Source organism: Coregonus clupeaformis, unplaced genomic scaffold (genome assembly GCF_020615455.1).
Source record: "Coregonus clupeaformis isolate EN_2021a unplaced genomic scaffold, ASM2061545v1 scaf2109, whole genome shotgun sequence".
In the NCBI taxonomy this organism is placed as follows: domain Eukaryota; kingdom Metazoa; phylum Chordata; class Actinopteri; order Salmoniformes; family Salmonidae; genus Coregonus; species Coregonus clupeaformis.
The window spans coordinates 65,942-73,404 of NW_025535563.1; the positions used below are offsets into that span (position 1 = coordinate 65,942).

At 46.9% G+C, this 7,463-nt stretch overlaps 1 pseudogene; it reads left to right on the forward strand.

The window, feature by feature from the left end:
- The first annotated feature begins 4,162 nt into the window (after window positions 1-4,162).
- LOC123488271 lies at window positions 4,163-6,985 on the forward strand (annotated as a pseudogene).
- Window positions 6,986-7,463: the final 478 nt, after the last annotated feature.

The window sequence follows — 7,463 nt, forward strand, 5'->3', positions numbered from 1 at the left end:
CAAAACGTTCAAGTTTGCGCTCAGCCGACCTGAAATTTGCTCAGTGCTAAAATAGATTAGAGGGAATATTGGTCACAAGCTTGATGTTGTCATTGCGTGCTAGGAATATGGGACCAAATACTAAACTTTTGACACTAAACGTTTGACTACTCACTATAATTGGATTTGTCCAATTAATTATGATACATTCAAATGGGGAGATACATAAAATGCTTTCATTTCTAAAACAGATATGAATGAAAATACCCTCAAATAAAAGGTGACATTCTGTACTGTCGCCTCACATGAAACACTTGATCTCAGATCCAAAATGCTGGAGTATAGAGACAAATTAAAAGTCTTAGCTTCACTGTCCAAATAAATTAGGGGAATGTATGAAAACATCTTCTCCAGGACAAACCTCCACCCTACTCCCCTGCTGAAGACAAGAAGAGCGCCTGTATCTCAGCTCCCACCCCCTCCTTCTCACGGCCTGTACTGGACACTATTATTTGTTTATTTATTATTTGTCTGTACAGGTTTTTAATGTGACGACTTAAATATGAGAGGGTAGCAGTCGATCATATGACCAGGTCTCTGTTGAAAAATAAATGTTATTGCAAAGAGACTAGCCTGAATTAACCTTAAAAAACAGTTTTTAAATACATAAGAGTTGGTGAAGTTTGACTTATGGTACAAATCTGAAATGTCACCCTTGTATATAGGGAATATGGTGTAATATGAAACTTGAACTTTGTTTTGATAGTGACCATAATGTCTAGGTAGTATAGGAGCGAATCCCTGATCCTAGTCCAACTAACTATACTGAACAAAAATATGAACGCAACACGTAAAGTGTTGGTCCCATTTTTCATGAGCTGAAACAAAAGATCCCAGAAATGTTCCATAAGCACAAAAATATTATTTATCTTAAAATTAGTGCACAAATGTGTTCACATCCCTGTTAGTGAGCATTTCTCCTTTGCCAAGATAATACATCCACCTGACAGGTGTGGCATATCAAGAAGCTGATTAAACAGCATGATCAATACAGAGGTGCACCTTGTGCTGGGGACAATAAAATACCACTCTAAAATGTGCAGTTTTGTCACACAACACAACGCCACAGATTAGATTAGGGCCTAATGTATGTATTTAAATTGACTGATTTCCTTATATGAACTGTAACTCAGTAAAATCTTTTAAATATTTGCATGTTGCGTTTACAATATGTTTTTGTTCAGTGTACATGGAAAGATTATCTTGGCTATATGCTACTACTGCTACTGCCTGTGTGTGTGTGTGTGTGTGTGTGTATAGAGCAGTTGGCCTATTATGTCATGTCCTGAATGTCACTCTTCTGAACATTCTAGAACATACTCACTCACCCACCACATCACATCAATGAATAAAAAAATAAATAATCCTTGACCAACACTTTACATGTTGCGTTTATATTTTTGTTCAGTGTACATACGGGTCTAAGGAGATAAACTATGTAGTGTTTGACATGAGTTTGAGGGCCTGTTGCATTTTCGCAACCTGGGGTCTCACCAGGTTAAGGATTTTGTTTCTAAAATGCTGACTTGGCTAAATTATTTCACTATGGGAAAAATGGGTGTTGCAGACTACAGTCGGAGAAGGAAAGGTCTCACATACACAGTAAAACGCCTAAATGACTTACTATCCTACATACATCCTAGTACTTTCCCAAACTAACTGATCTTAGAAGTCTGGATAGTTGAAGGGAATATGGAGGCAACTCCACGGAGCATAATGGTAGGCCATATTGCTTTCACCCATCCAGGCATCAGTGTCCTAGTATCCAACTGGAACAGGGGCTGGGATTCAATTGAAATAACTAGCTCGCTTCCCTCTATATATGTAATTACTCCCCTAGACCAAGGTTAGTGACACAAGTATAGACAATATGGTTCTTGCTCTACCCAGCCCATAGAGAATGATAGAGATATCATCTGTATATACACTGAGTATACAAAACATGAAGAACTCTTTCCATGACATAGACTGACCAGGTGAATCCAGGTGAAAGCTATGATCCCTTATTGATGTCACTTGTTAAATCCACTTCAATCAGTGTAGATGAAGGGGAGGAGACAGGTTAAAGAAGGAGTGTTAAGCCTTGAGACAATTGAGACATGGATTGTGTATGTGTATGTGTGCCATTCAGAGAGTGAATGGGCAAGACAAAACATTTAAGTGCCTATGAACGGGGTATGTTATTAGGTGGCAGGCACACTGGTTTGTGTTTGTAACATGGGCCAGTATCCCTGTAGAGTCCATGCCCCGACAAATTTAGGCTTTTCTGAGGGCAAAAGGGGGGATGGGGTGGGACTTCCTATAGGTTAAGGAATGATCACAGAATTCCATCCAGGTCACCACGGGGGATCAGCCAATGAATTATACTCATGAGAAAAAATGCCATAACTGCAGGTGGCAGTAAATCGCCAACCTTGGCTTTATACCTGTTCAAACACACTCTAGGTGGCAGTGTGCACCCTTTCAGTTTGTTTGCCAACTCATAGAAGCAGTAGAAGAAGAAAATGACAATGGACTACTTCAAAATTGAGATGGCCTCAATGGCGCTGCCTGTTCTCTTGCAGACACCATAATGGGACAGATACAATGATGCGATGTCTATCGAAGTCTATGGTTATGGAGACTAATCCCATATGAGATTGTTAGGTCACGGTCATTCCCTTTCGTGTTGTCATCGTGGCAAGCAGAGGGTGATGCTGACGTCCCTATCCAACAGGCAGGGAACAGCTCCTGAGTGAAGGCACAGTGGAAGGCATGCAGCCGCGTGGGAGTGGTGGGAGTGGCCAGCCATCGTTTCCCGGCACCCATTGTGCCAGGCGCTCAACTGGCACTCATCCAGCTGGAGGCTCCAGGGAAGATCGTTCATTCACACCATACACTGTTTCCCCTTTTCCTTCCTGGGGATGCCCTCGTAGGTCACCTGGGGGAGAGATGTAGGGGTCAAAGATTATGTTGGGAAGAGGCACCCGTAGGTTCTCCCTGGAGAGGAGCAGGTGACCGTTGACCGTGCGAGGGTCAAAGGTCAGGGTACAGCGGTCTGAGGAGGAGGAGGAGGGGGAAGGGAGCAGGGGAGAAGACAATTAAGTGTACAGCTTATTAGTCTAAATTAGCTCTAAAACAACGGATAAGGTGATAGATCATTCAGGTTACTAATTATATAGCCCAGAATAGTTGTTATTATTTACAGTTACTGTGTTAATATCTATGAGAGTTTTATGTTAAAGTAAGGAACAACCACATACATTCACTGAGGCCCTGCTTTCTGGCTAGTTGTCATGGAGCAGCAGGACTGGGGACCACAGCCAGGATGGTGTGCTTATCCTGGGGAGAACCTAGTGAAGGGGATGGGGAAGAGGAGAGAGATTGGGCGAGAAATACAGAGACATATATTTTAACAGATTGGAGATGACTATACATAAAAATAAAATCCTTCATACAGTGAGGTTAGATGAGGTTAGGTTACCTTGCTTGTCCTGCCCCACAGCTGTAGACACAGCCTTCTCCAGGTCCTCAGACACTAGCTTGGAGATCCGTTACAGGATGTCTGTCACCCCGCTGAGCCTGTCCTGCAGGTTAGGGGTCACATCCACTTGAATGTCCTTCATATGACGAATCTCCACCAGCCGAGTCTCCTACAGAGCAAATGAGGAAAATATGATATATGGTTAGTAACAATACAATATGAAAATTTGATCCCAAAGCTACTAACAGCTAACATATATATTTATGTATGTGATCTATGTAAATAAAGGAATATAACACAGGTGTAAAACTGTGAAGGACCATATGGTGGAGGCCTACCCATTTCCCAGGATCATAATAAAAAGTGGATTTGGGTACAGTGTTTATTTCCCCGAAAATCTTTGAAGATTATACCTAAAATAATTAGGCCTACTTCTTTCTACTGCTGATCTGAGACCAGAAGGGTAAAACATAGCAGATATAAATGCAATATATAGAGTAGAAAAGATTGCCTGCCCTCCAAAGAAACATCTGTTCTACATGGTCTATTTCTATCTGAATGTTTCAACTCAATCAAGCATGTTAATTGATCGTTAAGTCATGTTTGTCTGGTAAACGGTCATTAGTGGCCTATATAAGCCTCATACAGGCCACGGGATGACATTACTTGTTGATAATAAAGACTATTCTCATAATCATGGGAGGTGTGAGAGAATTTCTGCTCTTTGTGCTGACTGTGGGGGTCTTCAAAGGTTGGTTCACTAATGTTTTATTTGGATTGAAGGGTTTTGTTTGGGAAACATGTTGAACTTTGTAAGTTGGAGATTCAAATTTGACTGTCTGTTTCTTCCACGTTGGTCATCTTTTTTGTTCACTGCTATTAAATATATGTAGCTATTTTGTGTCAACTCAACTTCTGTCAACTCTTTCTCCTCAGTTTCTTGTTCCCCTGTTGGCAAGTCCCAGAAACAAGATCAAGTCTCTCTGCAGAGGAGACTTGGAGGTAAGCGTTTCTTCCCCTATGTTATCCCATCCCTTCTAGCAATGTTCTTTGCTGCTGTGTTTTAAACTAATTCAACACCGTAGAGTAACCCAGTCTAAATAACAAATGTTTAGAATCTTTTTTTAAACCAGAAGTTATCAAACCCTTTGCTGTTGATTTTGATAATTTGCTTGTGTACCTGAACCTACGTTTTTCAGAGCTGTCATCAAATGACGTCTCCATTGCAGAATGTTAGGCCTGCAACATTCGTTTAGAACTACGTCGGGTTCAGTGGGGTGCAATGTTGCTGAACATTCAAATGGCAATTTGGCCTAGACCGTGTAGAACACCCAAATGTTCCTCTTCTCTTTTTCTCTAGAGTATTTGGAGACAAATGAAGTAGCATCCCAAGACTCTCCAAACTATGGTAGCTCTCTGGCAAACGATGACCTGGCCTCTGCTGAGAAGATGAGACGCTGGTCTGATGACTATGGAAACTCTCCTACTGCCACAACCGCTTCAGAAGCCACAACTGGCACGTCCGACGACGCCGCTTCAGAAGCCACAACTGGCACGTCCGACGACGCCGCTTCAGAAGCCACAACTGGCACGTCCGACGACGCCGCTTCAGAAGCCACAACTGGCACGTCCGACGACGCGCTTCAGAAGCCACAACTGGCACGTCCGACGACGCCGCTTCAGAAGCCACAACTGGCACGTCCGACGACGCCGCTTCAGAAGCCACAACTGGCACGTCCGACGACGCCGCTTCAGAAGCCACAACTGGCACGTCCGACGACGCCGCTTCAGAAGCCACAACTGGCACGTCCGACGACGCGCTTCAGAAGCCACAACTGGCACGTCCGGCAGCGCGCTTCAGAAGCCACAACTGGCACGTCCGACGACGCGCTTCAGAAGCCACAACTGGCACGTCCGGCGACGCCGCTTCAGAAGCCACAACTGGCACGTCCGGCGACGCCGCTTCAGAAGCCACAACTGGCACGTCCGACGACGCGCTTCAGAAGCCACAACTGGCACGTCCGGCCAACGCCGCTTCAGAAGCCACAACTGGCACGTCCGACGACGCCGCTTCAGAAGCCACAACTGGCACGTCCCGACGACGCCGCTTCAGAAGCCACAACTGGCACGTCCGGCGACGCCGCTTCAGAAGCCACAACTGGCACGTCCGGCGACGCGCTTCAGAAGCCACAACTGGCACGTCCGACGACGCCGCTTCAGAAGCCACAACTGGCACGTCCGACGAGCGCGCTTCAGAAGCCACAACTGGCACGTCCGGCGGCGCGCTTCAGAAGCCACAACTGGCACGTCCGACGACGCCGCTTCAGAAGCCACAACTGGCACGTCCGACGACGCCGCTTCAGAAGCCACAACTGGCACGTCCGGCGGCGCGCTTCAGAAGCCACAACTGGCACGTCCGGCGGCGCCGCTTCAGAAGCCACAACTGGCACGTCCGGCGAGCGCGCTTCAGAAGCCACAACTGGCACGTCCGACGACGCCGCTTCAGAAGCCACAACTGGCACGTCCGACGACGCCGCTTCAGAAGCCACAACTGGCACGTCCGACGACGCGCTTCAGAAGCCACAACTGGCACGTCCGGCGAGCGCGCTTCAGAAGCCACAACTGGCACGTCCGACGACGCCGCTTCAGAAGCCACAACTGGCACGTCCGACGACGCGCGCTTCAGAAGCCACAACTGGCACGTCCGACGACGCCGCTTCAGAAGCCACAACTGGCACGTCCGACGACGCCGCTTCAGAAGCCACAACTGGCACGTCCGACGACGCGCTTCAGAAGCCACAACTGGCACGTCCGGCGACGCCGCTTCAGAAGCCACAACTGGCACGTCCGACGACGCGCTTCAGAAGCCACAACTGGCACGTCCGACGACGCCGCTTCAGAAGCCACAACTGGCACGTCCGACGACGCCGCTTCAGAAGCCACAACTGGCACGTCCGACGACGCCGCTTCAGAAGCCACAACTGGCACGTCCCGACGACGCCGCTTCAGAAGCCACAACTGGCACGTCCGACGACGCCGCTTCAGAAGCCACAACTGGCACGTCCGGCGACGCCGCTTCAGAAGCCACAACTGGCACGTCCGACGACGCTCGCTTCAGAAGCCACAACTGGCACGTCCGACGACGCCGCTTCAGAAGCCACAACTGGCACGTCCGACGACGCCGCTTCAGAAGCCACAACTGGCACGTCCCGACGACGCCGCTTCAGAAGCCACAACTGGCACGTCCGACGACGCCGCTTCAGAAGCCACAACTGGCACGTCCGACGACGCCACAACTGGCTACTGAAGCCACGAGAACTACTGATTGTGGTTAATTTATACTCTAGCACAAGTGGGGACGAGTCTGTAGACCAAGCGCCTTCTGTTACTGACCATGCCATTGAGGAACAGTTCACCTCTGCATCTGAGACCCTGTTGACCACAAACATGGATATCTGAAGTGGGACGTACATAGGTGCTCTAGTCCAGGTTGTGTGTAACTGCGTTTGTGTTTTGCCTCAATTAAACAGTAACTTTAATACTTGTGTCCTTAGTTTTGTTTTGAAGGTTCAATGACCTGACTTTAGTAACTGGGGTGATGGCAAAACAGTTTTATTGCATTATAAACATGCTTTGGCATCAGCAATATATTACTACTTCGACCAATTTGTGTTTAAATTACCATTGGACTTTCCTAAGCTACATTTGCTTATGCTAGTAGCATCAAATGATGTAATGGGTTCTAGGTCAATTTAACCTGATGTAGTTTGTTTACTGAGTTGTAGAACTGAGCGCTTGGGGGTGGTGCATATCACGTCTGTAAATGAGGATGTTGCTAGAATTGGGGTTAATGGTGTCAGTGCTGAATGTTGTCAAATTGCATTTAAATTACTCTGCTGAGTGTCTACTAGTCTTGAGTCTACGGACAATTGGTTTCCTACTCGTGAATTCTTACATGTAA